Source organism: Microcebus murinus, chromosome 11 (assembly GCF_040939455.1).
Source record: "Microcebus murinus isolate Inina chromosome 11, M.murinus_Inina_mat1.0, whole genome shotgun sequence".
Classification (NCBI taxonomy): Eukaryota; Metazoa; Chordata; class Mammalia; order Primates; family Cheirogaleidae; genus Microcebus; species Microcebus murinus.
In genome coordinates, this window is record NC_134114.1 from 48,294,567 (window position 1) to 48,311,751 (window position 17,185).

The 17,185-nt window shown below is 43.8% G+C and overlaps 1 protein-coding gene across 5 annotated transcripts in view; it reads left to right on the plus strand.

The window, feature by feature from the left end:
* Positions 1-17,185, plus strand: part of MAST4 (microtubule associated serine/threonine kinase family member 4) — a 516,707-nt gene that overhangs the window by 115,708 nt on the left and 383,814 nt on the right. The window contains exon 1 of one of the 5 annotated variants that reach the window (XM_076008065.1): positions 5,993-10,141. The exons of the other annotated variants lie outside the window; for them this stretch is intronic. The gene's annotated coding sequence lies outside the window, so the exon portion shown is untranslated. Of the gene's footprint in view, positions 1-5,992; positions 10,142-17,185 lie in introns of those variants that run through there. 5 annotated transcript variants of the gene reach the window in all.

Below are 17,185 nucleotides of genomic sequence, written 5' to 3' on the forward strand. Positions count from 1 at the left end.
AGGGCAGGGACAATGCTTTATGAACTTTGTACCTGTGGTGCCTGGTAGGTGGTAGGTAGTTAACATTTGATTCACTGAATGAAGCACTGAACGATGCATCCTCCATCTGCAGGTGGCCCAGCAGCTGGCCGCGTGGGGGCATGGGGATAGAGATTGCCCCTTTCCATTTAGGTGGTGAGTCATGGTCCATTCTTGCTCTGTTAGGAAAAGAAGTAGGTCTGCCGGGACCAGCCCAGTTGGTGTCGTGGGTCAATCAGCTAGCTCTGTCTCTTCCCCCAGCTCCGTCTTTCCTTTGGTATTGTGTCCTTTGGTATTCTGGTTTCTGAAGACCCACTTCTGTTTGAAGATGTGAGCATCGTTTTTCTGTTCCCATTGGAAGGTGCTGCAGTTCCCTACCATCTCCCACTGGCCTTTCCTCACCACCATAATCCAGGTTTTTCCTTCATTATGCCTGTGTTTTTATGCTTCAACCACCATGGCTGGGGCTTCCAGCTCAAGTCCACTTCCAAGGCAACTTTGTCCAGAGCTGCCAGGCAAATCTGCCCTGACTTTCACTTTCCACCAAAAAGTGGTTCCTTCTTGCCTGGCAAATGTAGAAATTTACATATTAGACTTTTCATTAAACACCTCTGTTTCCTTGTGTCTTTGTCATTCATGCCCATGCCCACCTCTTTGCAAATATGGTTCCCTTTCTTCAGATAGACCTTTCACCAATTTGTACCATCATTATTCTTACCCTGTAAAGCAGTATTTTTCATCCTGTTGGTTAGAACCCATGAATTGGTCATAAAAATAGTTTAATAGAGGACATCAGAAAATGTATGTTGTAGTAAGTCTAAATTATTGCTTTGTGAAATGTTTGCTTCAGTGGTATATGCCTACTGAACAATAACATGGCTTAGTGTGGTTTATGATTAAATAGTTTTGAAAGTTACTGATATATAATAATATAAAACCATTCGTTTTTTCAGTATTCAAATAAAAGCTTATTTCCTTCATGAGCCCTTTTGTGACAATAGGCTGATACACAATCCTGTCATCCAAGCATTGCTATCACCTTCCTTTTTTTTTTTTAACCAAATTTAAGAAAGAGTATGGCTCAAACATTGCTTTTCTCACTCTGCAATATGTCACCTTTGCATTTTTTATGAGAAGTTGTTACTGTTACCTTGTATTTATCTGTATGTTTTGTAATTCTCCCCTATTCCTGTGTGAGTCTTTTAAAACTCCCCAACTTGATTACAAACTTTTTTGGGTGTTTAGAGAATTCTGAGCACCAAGTCAGATTATAGACCTTAGAGAACCTAAAGGAAAAACAAACTCAGGTGGTGTGTCCAGTTCCTTAATTTTTCAGGTGAACAATTGAGGCTTTCCAGAAAGTTCCTGTTTTTGAGTAGACCTAATCTCCAGTCATGAGTCAAAAGAATTAGGAGGCAAGTAATGAAATGAGTTTCTGGAAAAGATAATACTTGAATGAAAATCAAAACTATGTCTCACAGAAATGATGTGCCATGTTTCTCTCAGATACTTGTGATTAAATACAGCATGACTGTGATAGGTGGCTATGGAAATTTGGGCTAAACATACAAATAAAGTCATCTGTATTTCCATTCCTCCCTTTCTCCTTTCTTCCCGCCTTTCCTAGTGAATTCCTGATGGCTAAACCATCTTATTATTTTAGAACTTTGCTTCTGTGCAGGGTATATGTGGATGTTAGGAACTCAGAGAATGGGATTGGCTGGCTGGGAAGAAGAATCTACAGGCCTTCCACAGGTTTGGTAGCCCCTGAGCCACTTGAATCTCAGATGTGGTCCCATGTATCATGAGCTGTACTGTGTCATGTGGGCCTTTTCTCCATTGCATTTAACATTCTTAATCTTAACCATTTTCTACCTCCTTTGCATCAATTTATGTTCCTTTATAGATGGAAGAACTTAGCTACAAATGATTTGTCTCTGAATCTATGTACTTTCTGTCCAGAGCTAAGTAGTTTCTCATTGTTTTCTGTGTTCGTAGAATAGTGCTGCCCAATAGCACTTTCTTAGATGGTGGAAATGATCTATCTTCTGCAATATCCAATATGGTAGTCATTATCCACATGTGGCTTTGAGCTCTTAAAATGAGGCTAGTGCAAGTGAGGAACTGAATTTCTTAGAAGCCTGAAAACACATCAGTTCATATTTCTTTCTCTCCTATTTTCTAGATGTGTTCTGACTCTCCCCACCCCGTGCAGGATCAATCTTTCACTTTTGGTTCTAGTTATTCATCCATTCTTTCACTTGACACCTGTTAGTATTTGACACCTCACCCTTAAGAATATCCTCTGCCCTGTATCTGAGAGCCTGTCTCCTAGAAGACACTGCAGAAACTGTGAGAGAGGGTTTTATTTTTTAAATCCCCAGTGCCTAATTCATTTGTCATTCATGTTTTCTTTTTGACAGCATAAATACAGTTTATGTAGAGAAACCGAGCTTTTTTTGAATCGGAAAAATTCAAGTGGATTTTTTTTCAACCAGTATTATAGCCAAAAATTAAACTATTGAAACCAATGAGAAGTACTCAGCTTGCTCTCTTGAAATTACAGAAAATGTTTTAGGTTCAGAATTAATCATACAAAATAACTATACTTAGTAAAAGGATGAGGCTAAAAATGTAGATCTTACAAATTCAGGTCTCATGCAAAAATTTCATTTTAGTTTAATTGCTTATTATTCAAGAAAAGTGATGCCAGAAATATTAGTGTTACTTTTATATAGATGTTACTTTTACATGAATGTATGTGTTTTGTCTTTTATGATCTTTGGTATTTGATAAGATTGAAGATGTTGTTTTCAGCTGCTTAGAAGAGAGGATAGGCTAATATCTAATGTTACATATTATGTAATGAATAAAATTCTGTGTATATTTTGCTCCTAGTAGATCAAGACACATTTATCCTAGGATCCATGGACCTTGACGGTTTATGGATAACCTGAAATTGTTGGCAAAATTTTGTTTTTCCCTGTATATGTATTTATCTGGGGAGAGGAATGGGATTCATAGATAGTTCTGAGATCCTCAAAGGGTAAGAGTCACTAGTTAGGTTGAGATTTATCTCTCTACCCCCAACCCCTACTACTAGTATAGTGTTATAACACTGAGTAAGTCCTCAATAAATGCTTTTGGAAAAGAATTGGAAACCATTTCTTTCATAGGTGACACAACGCTTTTCTTTTTATCTAGGCAAAAGGAATCTATGCTGACCTTTGTTTTTTATGCTTCTGATGTTAGGTTTACCATTATTGCTACAAGATAAGGTGATACACAACATTTAATCTTGGAACAAATAGCTATGGGGTTCAGGGGACCTCAAGAAGTTATTTTTCCTATTTCCATCGCTGGTTTTCAGATATCCTGTTTTCTGTTGGCGATGACTCCACTGTGAACCTTAGCTCTGTCTTATTTTAACCTTACCCTACCCTACCCTCATACCATTGTTTCTTCTCACCCTGCCCTTACCTAGGATGGGTTAGTGACACTATAAACATGGTTACAGAAGTTAAACCATGGACTGCTTGATGGTCATCCCCCTGTACCCCTTACACTCCCACTAGAGAAGAGGCAAAAGATGCAAAATGCCAGGAGATGGCGAACACTTTGGCAACCACGTAGCATAAGGTGTTTTGTACTTTTGTGTGTCTTCCTTGGCTTATATGTGTTTCCCAGCCTGCTGAGACAGCTGGTGTTGTATTTGCTCTGGGTCAGTCACTGAATTACTGTTTAATAAAATAATAAATTACTCAGAGAATCAGATGCAAGTCTGAGGAGGGGTAGGAAGGTAACAACAACTGTTCAGCTGCTAAAGATGACAGCAAGTCAGTGTTGGGGAAAGTGATTCCTACTAGAGCTGCTCTGCTAAGTTCTTTAAGTCTTTTGTGGAAAATAGAGTATGAGTGAATGCAAATAAATGTACTTCCACATTCAGATACAAGGGTCTGTTCCTTTCTTTGCTGTTTTGCAGTTCTTCAAGAGTTTTTTGAGTCATGACGAAGTGAAGGGCCTATCATAGTTGGAGTGATAAAGAGGTGAATGAAGGTGGTCTCCACATGTGACAGAGATGGAAGGCTGTTTTCAAAAGGTCAAGGTAGCAATGAAGGGATGTACTCTTGTGCACTTAAATATAATGAATGAGAAAACCTATGATCAAGGACCAGGGGATACTGTACTTGGTCAAACATGTTTGCATCCCTTCAGTTATATCTGAGTCATATGGGTCACTTTGTAGTCCATTCCATAAAGTCACTATAAACACAACACTCATTTAACATATGCACATACCCAGGCTAGAGGACACTCAATGTATTCGTTACCTTTTGCTGGGTAAGAAATTATCTCCCAGGGCACAGTGGCATGCCCCTGTAGTCCCAAATACTTGCTTGAGACTGAGGTGGGAGGGTCACTTGAGCCCATAGGACAACATAGGAAGACCCCTGTTTCTATGAAAAAAAAAAATCAAAAACAGCTTAGCCAGGTAGTTCTGGCTCCAAGTAATTCAGGAAGGTGCAGCCAGGGCTGCAGTCATCTGATGGCTTGACTGGGACCAGAGGGGTCCACTTCCGAGATGACTCCCTCTCATTGCTGGCATGTTGGTGCTGCCTGTAATCAGGAAGCCTCAGTTCCTCAGCATGTGGCCCTCCCCATTGGGCTCTGAGTGTCCCCATGACATGGCAACAGCTTCTCCCAGATGAGGCATCAGAGAGAGAAAATACACAGAGGAAGCCACAATACCTTTTCAAGCCTCAGAAGTCACACGTCATCATTTATGCTGTGTTCTGTTCCTTATGAGCGAGCCACTAAGTATAGCCCACATGCGAGGGGAGGGTTATTGAGGTTCACCTCTTGGAAAGTGGCGTACCAGAGAATTTGTCTGCATGTTGTGGAATCCCCCGTCCTGAAGGATGGAGAGAGTGGCCTCTTGGCTTAGCACCCCTCCGCGCACTGATCCCTTCTGCCTTCTCCTGCTGGGCTCTTCACGTCTAGGGTCCATACTGATGGGGCGATTATATCCTTGAGGCCCTGTGCTTTTCTGGAAGGAGCTATAAGCTTCTTTAGAGGCTTTTGAGTAAAACCATCTACAAGACAAGCCATATTGATCACTCCTCCCAGCATAACTTCTAAGTCGCTCGCTTGCCTTTGATCAAAGAATTCTTCAGGACTGCTTGAGGCAGACGTGGAAAGAAGGGAGTGAAGCTGATTTTTTTTTTTTTTAAGTTCTGCCTGCTCCCTGTCCTGCCATTTACTTTCTTTAAGAACATGGCTTTTGACTTGGTACTAGGAAGGACCTGAGAATTGTTCTAAACTAGAACAGGGCGCATTGTGAGTGAACAGGTCCCTCAGAACTCCGCGTGCTGTGAGAGCTCTGTGAGGAGAGCTGGCGCGGTCAACCACAGATTTTACTGAGCCCCTACCCTGTCAGGAAGCGGGGTTGCAGCCTTCATCCTCAGTGGCTTAAAGCACACAGAGGTTTATTTCTTGCTTGTGCTTTATGTGTGTTGTGGGTTGGCTGGGCCTTTGCTTGTTGTCCTCACCCTGGGACAGGCTGGCCAAGCAGCTCCCACAGGAAGCAGGCGGTCGCTGGAGCAGAGCTGGTAAGAGCGCTCGAGAGGGTCTGCCCCACAAGTAAGTGCTTTAGCGTGGATGAGAGACAGCCCACTTTTAATTATGTTCACTGATCAGACCTTGTCTTGGGGCCTTATCCAAACACAAAGAGGACACAGAGTACAAATATTATTGTGTGCCCACAAGGTAGAAAATCCAAAATAGTCTATTCGGCACTAATGACTTCCACATCTACTATGTGCCAGGGACTGTTCTAACCTCTAGGGAACAAAGCAGACCCAAATCTCCACCTACTTGATACCCTAAGGGTGGAGGGACACAACGGTAAAGTGCGCAGTGTGTTCGGTGATAGGTACGGGGCAGGGGATACAGCAGGTGGGGGTAAAGAGTGGAGGGGGTCTGTATTCTAAAAGTACTTAATGAGGCCAGCGTTGGCAGTCGTAATGTCCTCCAGGTTGAGACTGCTGTGACACTGGTCTCCTTCCTCAGGTTTTGATTGTTCTGAACACTTAGTTACCATGAAGCCTTTCCCACCGTGAGCCACATCACACTCTTAGGCTGTTCATAGATCCCTTTCGTCTAACTTCTTTGAGCTTTTATTTATAACTTGATTAAGTACCATTGTTGAGTGATTAAATTTTGGTTAGGAGGTATTATGACTACGTAAGACTGAATCATAAGACTCTTTAAAAGTTTAGGTAGATAACTTACCTCTTTTCGATCAGTTATTGAAGTCTTAAATTGTTAATACCTTCGTTGTCATTTTCCTATAGATCTTTTTTTTTTCTTGGCTGTACTTAGCTACAGTAACAAAGTATGCTTTATTATCAAGTAAAAATTGCTATCACTTAATAGCAATTTATAGTGTTTGTGTAATAACCATTTCTAATTTCTCAAAAATTATTCTCAGAGTTGACTTTCCTGCTCTTTCCTATACTCTCATTCACTGGGGGAAATGGCACATAGTTCTCATCTTTAGTGAAATATCATTTATGTAACATAAAATGTAAAGTTATTTTATGCTTCTAGATAAATCTGCTATTTTCTTCTCCCTCCCCGGAGGACACTCACTTGTTTAGCCATATCTTTCTTTGGTTGTGGGGGCAGCAGTCATTCCTGTTTATTTCCCTTGAGCTCTAGACCCCCCGGGGCAGGAATTCTTGGGAGGAAAAGAGAAGAGGAGTAACGTGGGCCTGCGACAATCACAGAGGGTTAGTGATAGGTGGCAGAGAGTGCCTGGGATTTTTACTGTCCTTGCTCTGAGGGATTTTTTGACTAGTCCTCTCATTTCACATATACAGAAGCTTTTGACTTTATTTCAGGCTTTTCACTCCCCCTCAACGGTGCATCTCTTAACTCCCTGGGGGAAGCTGTCATCTAATAATACCCTCAAGTCTGAGTAGATGTTTATTCATGTGACACATATACTAAATGTTGACTGTGTGAAGCCTTTTGTTAAGTGTTGGGGGCCGCAGATAAGGGATTAGGATTCAGGGGGGGCAGCAATGTATTAATGAAGAATGAGATTATGTTTTCCCGGGTAAATGCTAACATAGAAGAATCGGCAGAGCATTATGCTCATTATTTCCCCACTGAGCATGGTGTTGTGTTCCATCAGTCTTGCCATTTTTTTCCATCCTGTTTTTGTAGGTAGCGTTTATTGAGGGATGCTCCTTGCTCTCCAGTGCCTTTTGCTGCGGAACTTTGTTGTGAATGGTTATTAGGTATCTTAGTATCTTATGTTTAGGGCTACACAGGGGAATTAATCTGCACGTCTGTCTCGGGAACCCTGGGAAGTAGTGATAAGTCGCCAGGAGTCCCACCTGCCTGAGGGCTCCAGGCCGGGGGGCGATGGGGGTCTGTGGGTAGCTGGCTGCGTTTGGACGAAACAGTGGTGCCATGGACACCATCTTTCCACTTGTGAGGCAAGCATGAGAGGCTGATGAGAACTCTTAAAAGAGAGAGAGCAGGAGGGTTGAGTAATCGGAAGACACGCTCTGAGGTACCAGAGAGGAGGATGTGGCTGTGTATCTTGGCTCAGAATATTGGATGGCAATTGATCTTGAGGAACACAGTGCAGTAGAACGTGTGCTGTCTCTTCAGTTTAAATCGTGCCTGCCGTGGGGGCTCTTCCAACAGTTCCTGCATTGTGGAATGCAGACGTCCAGATGGAAGATACTGTGTATTTATTTCTACTTCAATAGTTTCATTAACTGTCATCTCCCAGAAGTCAAGTCCACAGAGTGCTTATCACCTCTGTGCTTGGCTCATAGAAGGCCTTCTGCAAGTGTTCGTTCCCTTTCTCCTTTCTTCTCTTGCATTAGATTTCCATAGCTTGGCTGTTTGTTTTGGAGGCAGTCTTATATAACGTTAGCGGTGGAGGAAGTAGAGAAGTTCAGTGAGAACATGGTCCAAAAGTGGAGAGTGGAAATGGAAGCAGGCCCAGTGAAGCCTCTTCCCCCGTCCAGCGTGGCCCGGTTACAGCAGTCGCGTGGTGCTGTTGGTCTGTGACTGGGTGCTGGTGCTCCCTGCCGAATATGGACTGGGAACCAGTACCGGAAGAGCCTGACAGCTAGCCACGGGTCTCCGTCCATATCGATCACTAGCACTGATACCTTGGGTAAGTCATTTAAGCTCCCTGAGCCTCAATTTCTTTATCTGTGAAATGGGGGTATGAATAATAGCATTTAAAGATTAAATGAGATCATGCACAGAAAGCGTAGGATGGTGCCTGTCCTGGTTGGGGAAGGGCTGGTGGGTTGTGACCATGGATTAAAGGGACATTGCCCAGCCACCTTGTTTGCTTTTTCTCAAACCTCCTGAACTCACTCTCACTTCAGGGCCTTGATACATGCTATTCCCTTGGCCTGGAAGCCTCTTCTCCCTGTGTGGCCTACCCACTTCCTTCCTTTGGCTCTCTGTTCAAATGATCCCCCTAAAAGCCATTTTCTTTAATCACCCATATAATAGAGTGGCCCTTATTCTCTGTCCATATCCTGTTTTCTTCTTCATAGCCCTCGTTACTACCTGAAGAAAGGGACTTTGTTCTGGCCACTGCCGTCCCCACAGTGCCCAAACCACAGTGGCTCATACTAGACGCTCAGCGAATGTATTGAATAAATCAGGCACCCACAAACTTGATAAAGGGGCAGATAGTAAATATTTTAGGCCTTGGGGGGCTATACGATCTTAGTGGCAACTGCACAACTCTGCTATTTGAGGCAAAGTGCAGACAGTAAATGAATGTGCATGGCTATGGTCCAATAAAATTTTATTTGGTGCACAGGCTATAGTTGGTCTGTCCCTGGAATATCAATGGTGAAGGCCAGGAATGGACCTTTAGCAGCTATAGTGGTTTGCATTTGGTGGGAATGGACCTTCAGCAGCTGTAGTGGTTTGCATTTGGTGGGAATGGGCCAGTCAGTAGTGCGTGGATGACCTTGCCCTTTAGGGTTAGAGGAGTATGTAGAATTGGAGGAAGAAGAAATCCAGAGCCCTGGTGAGGAGGCAGCGTGGCTTCCACTAGGACAGGGGATGTGTGCGCTTCGCTGGCCAGACCAGCCAAATGGGCGTGGCCTCATAACTCAGAGCTCTTCTTTTATATGCCATGGACTGATTTTTGTTAATCTTTAAACACATGCCAGAAGAATCCATTGTCTCAAATCCTCACATGAGGAGAGGAAATCTAGTTGATCTACTGGAAGTTCAGGCTTTCATATGTAATACTCGAGTCCTGGATTTATTGAAAGGGTGCCTATCTGTACCTGCAGTGGGGAGCGCTCTGTTCCCAGGCAGGTTTTGAGCTCAACGCCCCTTAGCCTGTGTCCTGGTTCCAGCCCCTCGATCCACGTGTCTGCAGTGCAGAGCCCTTCACCAGCGAGGCGCAGGCAGGAACGGGAAAATAAAGACCTGGAAGCGCGTGGGAGACGGAGCTGGGTCAGATGTTGACTATATAGTTGCTTTCCGGGTTGGTCTGCCCTGGTCTATTTTCAGAGTTCGTCAGATGCCAGTGTGTTCGCGGCTTCCAAGGTAGGGACTGGCTAGCACTCTGGCCTGTTCTGCTGTTCCTTGGGGTTGTGTATTGGTGTTTTTTTGTTTTTGCCCTTTGTAGGGAAGGGAAACAGAATTGCTGCTCTTATTGGCTAAGATTATGTATAATTTTAATAATTTTAGAATAATTGTTTATAGATGTAGTTTTTTTTAAAAAAGGAGAATGTGATACAACTCTCAAAGCCCTTCAGCTCTGCTCCGGCTGCTGTGTTGGGCTTGCTTATGCAGCTCTGTGCAATCCTCGGGGGCTGCCTTGAAGACGCAAGGGACTCTTGACAGTGAGTTATTTTCTGTTTTTACTACACAGTGGCTTCTCTCTTAGTGGAGTTATGGTCCTGTACCCAGAGGCAAACTCTTCTCTCCTGATTGCATGTGGATGCAAGGAACATCTTGGTGCTCCCTATGCCTTTGAAACCTAGAGGAGAGTTCTCTTCCTGGCAAGCAGAGGGGCCAGGCTGTTTGGAGGCAGATCTTCACGTGTGAATAAACATATGTGAGTAAACACATGTCAAGAGGTCTGAGTGATCATCAGCTAATTAGAATTTCAGAGGACAGTGTGATCAGGTTGCTCACATGCTCATAACCCAGGTGAATAGCATTAATGGACTAGGAAGACAAGTTTAAGTGGATTTATTTTTCTGCAGAATTTACCAAACTAGTAATTATTCTCCTTTTTCTTCTGTTTTCCTTAGTGCATTTGCACATCTTCTCTTCCTCCTCTTACATGTCTTCCTGTCATAGTCTCCTTCCCTTGTTTCTCTAGTTCATGTTCACTTGGGGGGTTGGCAGGTTAGGCTTGGCCTGACTCTTGGGGAACTGGGAGTCCAGGTGGTGGAGGAAGACTTGGGGTTCAGCCCTGAGCTGGTGTGAACCAGAGAAAGGAAAGCTGGGGTGCCAGTGCCTTTACTCACTTTTATTGATTTATTTATTTTATTTCAGCATGTTATGGGGGTACAAATGTTAAGGTTACATATATTGCCCTTGCCCCCACTCACCCCTTGAGTCAGAGCTTCAAGCGTGGCCATCCCCCAGATGGTGCACATCTCACTCACTCATGTATGTATATACCCATCCCCACCTCCCCCCTCCCACCTGCCCGACATGTGATAAATGTTACTCCTATATGTCCACTTAGGTGTTGATCAGTTAATACCAATTGCTGGTGAGTACACGTGGTGCTTGTTTTTCCATTCTTGAGATACTTCACTAGGTAGAATGGGTTCCAGCTCTATCCAAGAAAATACAAGAGGTGCTATATCGCCATTGTTTCTTAGAGCTGAATAGTACTCCGTGGTATACATATGCCACATTTTATTAATCCACTCATGTATTGATGGGGCACTTGGGTTGTTTCCACAGCTTTGCAATTGTGAATTGTGCTGCTGTAAACATTCTAGTACAGGTGTCTTTTTCGTAGAGTGTCATTTGTTCTTTTGGGTAGATGCCCAGTGGTGGGATTGCTGGATCACATTACCCACTTTTAAAGTAAGCCCCCAATCCAGGCTGCGCCTGCAGCAGAGGCAGGGCAGACGTTTGGCAGTGCTCTGGGCAGGCTGGTGGCACAGGCTGGTGCTGCATGCAGGTCTAGTCCCCAGCAGTTTGTGGTTCAGAGGCAGGAGCGAGTGTAAGAATCTGGGCACACAGCAGCCCCCAGGCTTTGAGTCCTGGGGACACAGGACAGGTACACTGGTAATTGAGAAGCAGAGACTCAGCCCAGGAAAACCTGGGGTGGGGGCAGGGTGCAATAGGGTGGGACCTGCCAGATGGGTTTGGGGGAAAGATGCATCTGCCACTGAGACTGGGAGTGGCTGGCGCCCAAGGTCTTGGAATTTAAAATGTATTATGGAGTGTATTTACAACTATTTAATAATGTTATTTGGTTATTAAAATTACTTGTGTATTGTGGCTGAGAGAGAGAGAGAGAGATGGGTCTTTGGTTCTGCAGTGGGGCACACCCTGGAGTCGGGAAGGGCTCCAGGGTCCCAAAAGCCGGGAGCCAAGCAGGTGCTGGGGCTCCTGAACATCTTGCTCAGTTACTTTCTCCCCCTACCTCTCCCTTTCCCTTCTCCCTCGGTCCCTTCCCTTCCTGTTCTTCTCCATTCCCTTCATGTTTTCTGGTTATTTCCCCACTTTAAGAAGAAGTAAAGCTGATTAAAACCCATTAGAATGTCCCACGTGCCACCTTTCCAGCCCCCAGGGCCGTTTCACCCTCTAACATTTGCCAGCTTCTCAGGGGTTGTCTTTGTGCATCTTTCTAAATTATTTCCATTTTAACCAGGTGAGGCCCCTGAGCTGCTAAGGATTTGCAACTCTTAAGAACACTTTTCTTAAGAACATTGATTTTGCCTCTCGGGTCCGAGCTATCCACCGTGGACTTGCTCAAACAGCTCGTTTTCCCTCTTAATGTGAAGTCATGAAATGAATATTAATTTTTGGTATTTGTTCAGTTAAAGAGCTGAAACATTATTTCATAATGCCAGGGTTGGGTTTTTGAAAGAGAAATGTCCTGGTTCTTTGGCTCCTTGCTTGGAAGAATCGCAAGCAGGGTTGGTGCAATGTAATGACCAAAACAGGAAGCAATTCCACACAAACAGCTTTCATTGTAGAAAAGAAAACAGCTACACAAAGTGAAAAATATGTCCTGAGAGAGGAATGGGTCAGTCTCCACGAATGGAGAATGTCGTTAAGAACTCCCAGGTGGTTCCCTTTTATTGGCCTGGTGGAGGGGGGAGGGTATTTAGGATGTTACCAGATGACTGATATATGTGATTGTTAGGGGTTCTGTGTTTTCCTGATGCCCCTTCCCCTGTTTGATCCCTGGCTTCTCCACCCCTGGGTACCACCCTCCTGGCCTGTATCTGCCACCTGCAGATTTGATCCCTGTCTAACAGTAAGAAGGGTTTATTTTGAAGTTTGTTTTTTTTTCCGGAAACTTGTATAAAGTTTATTTTTAGCTTTGATGGATGTTATTGAACAGAAGTTCTAACGATTGATTATTTTCTTTCCTGGTTCTGACAAAATGTACTAGGCTAAGAAATGGCAGGGAAGGGGAAGGGAAGGGAATAAATGTTTATGTGCCCTCTAGGTGCCAGATATGATGCCAGGAGCTTTATATTGATCATTTAATTGGCAAGAGTCCTGTGAGGAGGATATAATTGTCCTCATTTAAAATTTGCTCACCTTTCTATGGCTTAGTGGCTGAATGCAGTCCCACCCAGCTGCGGGCTTGTCTCAAACCACTGCCTTCCCTGCCCCTATTTTCTGGTTGCTTCAGGAGGCGGCTATAATGCGCTGCGTGACTCCTGGAACACAGGGCCCGCAGGGAGGAGCGGTTGGTGCCTAGAGAAGGACAGGTGTTTAGGGTCTCACGGGCCTGTCATGATGTGTGGTGCCAAGGGGCTGGGGCAGACTCTATTTTGTCTCTTTTGCCTCTTACAACATGGTGAAGGGTTTGAAAAGCCCCAAGTCAGAGGGGGAAGTAGCATGTGCTTAGATACCACTCTATGCCCCTTCCTGGACTGGCTTCTGGGTACCTGAGAAGACTATAATCCGAGTCGACCCAAAAGTCCAGGCGTTAAGTGACAGCAGCATTGCTTAGCCAGCAGCAAGCATGAGAATGAATTAGGTGCTGGACCACAGCTCTGCTGAAAGCTGTGTAGTCCCTTGTAGCTAACTCTATGCCCACGTTTGCCATGGTGTTTTGTGGTTGAGGTTTTGTGTCTGTGGGCTGGAATAGAAGTGCCCTGAGGAAGACGACCGCATCCTTTCTGTTCTCTAGCTACAGCCCTTAGCGGAGTGTTGGATCCGTTAGTGGGTATTTGTCTAAAACATTTTTGTAAAACAACTGTGGGTTGATACAGCATGTATGAATTGGCAAGCAGAGGAAATCATATAAGATGGATATACTAGAGTGAGGAGAGTACAGTGGGGTTGCAGGAAGCATAGTGGTTTGGAGAACACAGTGTGGTGAGCAGTGGATTGTAGGTCAGGCATTTGGGTTCTGGTTGCATTTGTGCACCAGCTATTGCATATCTTTGTAAACCTTAGCAGTTGGCTTGACCCATCTGGACCTCAGTCTTCCAATAAAACCAGGACATTAAACTACAGATGATTTTTTTTTTTGTCCTTTCCACTGCTAATAGTTTGTGATCCTCTAATTCTCACTTAAAGATGTTAACTATAGAAGCCCTAGAAACAGCTTGTGTAAGCTGCCAATTAGGATTGAACTGGACCATTTGGGTTGGCTGACACCAGAGTCTAAGAATCGGGGGAAGTTAAGGTTCACTTTCCAGGGCTTTGGGAGCTTTGCCACCATGAGCCCTCTCTGGGAGATACTTTGGAACAGTGAAGGGAATGTGGGCTTTGGAGTTTGGAATCTCAGGCTTGATTCCTCATGGTGCCTTCTAATGAGCTAAACTATTAATCCTTTGAAGGATTAATATTTCTGAATCTGTTTCCTCGTTGGTAAAACAGGAATAATAATACTGCCTAACTGTAGTCTACTCCGCCCGTGGGAAAAGTGGGCACATGACGTAGGTTCCGTGGTGTTGTGTGGGAATATTCCCTTCTGACTTTGAATGGAGGGAAGATGACGGCTGAGAAGTGTATTCTCTTCTTGCTCATTAACCACAGTCAGAATCTTTAGTTATGTTGCTGATGGGGACATGATGGTATCGGGGGAATTTAATGACTTCAGATAAGTAAACAACTTCAGGCACAGATCAGATCCCTAAATAAAGGTCAGAGAAACATCTAGAATATTAAAGGGACAGGAAAACAGGTGATACATATGCAAAGTCAAATTAGTATATTCCCTGTGTTTTCTAAGTGTCATTGTTTCTAAACTTTGAGAAGTGATTCATTATCTGAAAACTTACATAAATGCTGTTTTTAAAAACTGTAAAGTGATACTAGCTTGATTGTTTTACATCTTCAGACTATTGAATTTACTGCTTAATGCACATGTTACATTCGGTTGCAATTAAATTTGTGCTGCATGGTGCTCTGTCCTTGGGGCTGTGATGATATTGCTGATGGTGGACGTGTGTGTGTGTGTGTGTGTGTGTGTGTGTGTTTGTAGAGATGTTTATAAGCAAAGGAATTGACTTTCTTGAAGTTGAGTTGACAGACAAGTGAGATAGTGGTATCAAAGTGCTAATTTACATATTTCTCTTGGAAAGGAACAAAGAAAATCAATTCTCTCAAGAAATGGATATAGTAGTACCGCTCTGTTTAGGTGAATTTCACTGTAGTTTGATCTAATAATGTATTTTAGGATGTTTCTGAAACACTTTTTATATTGCTAATTGAAGTTTGTGATTCAAAGAATTAATTACCAAACCAAAGATGGAAAATGATGTTGGTAGCTAGTATATTTTCCAGTGTAAATGCCTTCTATTGATGTATTTTTTACAACACGGACATTCATTGAGAAAGTGAATTGTGATAAACAGCACAATGGTTTGGGTAAATTAATGTTGCTCAGGAAATTATTTTTTTACCAACTCTTGTTGACAGAATTTTTGCTAAGATTCTATCTATGCTCTTTCCCTGTCTCTCTTCTTGTTCTTAAAAGGCCTTAAGATGACCTATGACAACACGTAAGTCAGCAAGGTGAATAACTTAGAAACAGGTGAAGATAGACAAAAAGGAAAGTAAGCATAAAGCCAAGGTTCTTTAGTCTTAATTTATTTTATTTTTTTGAGACAGAGTTTCACTCTTTTGCCCAGGTTAGAGAGCTATGGCATCAGCCTAGCTCACAGCAACCTCAAACTGCTGGGCTCAAGTGATCCTCCTGCCTCAGCCTCCCAAGTAGCTGGGACTACAGGCATGCACCACCATGCCCAGCTGATTTTTTCTGTTTTTGGTTGTCCAGTTAATTTCTTTCTATTTTAGTAGAGAGAAGGTCTTGCTCTTGCTGAGGCTGGTCTCGAATTTCTGACCTCAAGTGATCCTCCTGCCTCAGCCTCCCAGAGTGCTAGGATTACAGGCGTGAGCTACCATGCCCAGCCAAAGCTGGGGTTCTTAACACTGGCATTAGTGATGTTTTGGGCTGGGTAATTCTTTGATGTGGGTGGCTGTCCTGTGCATTGTAGGCTATTTAGTAGCATTCCTGGCCTCTAGGCAGTAGATACTAGCAGCAACCCCCATCCGAAGTTGTAACAAACAAAAATGGTTCCAGGCATTGCCACATGTCCCTGGTTTGAGGAGGAGGGTAATGAGGGGGGCAAAAATTGCCACAAGTTGAGAACCACTGATTTAGAGGGTAAGGTGAAATCTGGACAAAGGTTAGTACAGCAGGTAGGTCCATGAGGTCTCTATTAGAGATGGGACTTGCCGCACTTGCTGGTGACGAGCTGCAAACTTTGGAGATTTCTAGCCACTGAAGTAGGTAGAGAAACATGACTAGGTAAGTGGTTCACGGGGTTCCCAGGATGAAAACAGACCATAACCCAGCAGTAGTACAACCAATTATAGTGAACAGAACTGAAAGGATTTTCTCCAGGTGTGTGTCTCCCCAACTCCAATGAAGCTCCCAGTGGGCAGGGATTTTTGTCTGTTTTGTTCATTGCCATTTTGCCCACTACTGTGCCCAGAGTGATGCCAGGCACACAGCTTCTTAATAAATCTCTATAAAAAGAGATGTGTCTTGATAAGGAGGGCACTGGGTGATATAGGCCCATTGCCTTGCATGTTTATAAAGCAGAGCAACAGGATTTATAGGGCCATTTCTTATGTTATCATTAAATGGAAGAATGCATTCTGGGTGGCATAATCCAACATGAATGCCAGCAAAATCAGTTAAACAGGCCCCAGTCCATTGTGCTCCAGGATTGTAGCTCTCTCGGGGATCTGACTCAATCTATAGTTAGATGTTAGGATGCCAGGGAAGCGGCCTTCCATATTCTTCAGACAGTGCAAAGAATAATAAATACTGTTTTTGTTTTCTATGTTCTTTGGTGTAGAGAAGGGGGTAAAAGGGCCTGGGATGTGCCACTCGAGGGGCCAGGTAAGGGGAAAACCGCAAGCTGTACCCGTCACCAGGCTGAGGGAGGGGAGACTTGGGCTATAAGCCTACGACGGAGGTGACAGTTATCAATATTACTGGTTATTGAGCACATATTGGTGCCAGCTTTTCACATTCATCTTTCTGTATCCTCTTCACCTCTGAGGTCCGTGCTTCAGAGAGAAGTAGCTTGCCCAGCGCCTGGCCTTGGGATTCTGTCTCTGCCAGCTCAAGTGGGGGCAGGCTCCTCCCCACTGTGCTGCTCTGTCATGGCACGGGTGATCACACCCAGGGTTCTATGCTCCAGAGCACAAGCAGTACAGCCTGAAATAATCTTAAAGCAGTTTTGATTAAATCCTCACTTTAGCTATAAAAACTTAAACCAAAACCTCAGTAAAATCGTAATTGGTTTAATTTCCTTACAAAACATTTGTGATCACGTACACAGAGAGATGTTTGCCTGGACAACGAATAAGGTGACTTCGCATTTGGGAGCAGTAATAACCACAGCGGACGTTCACCATGCACCTT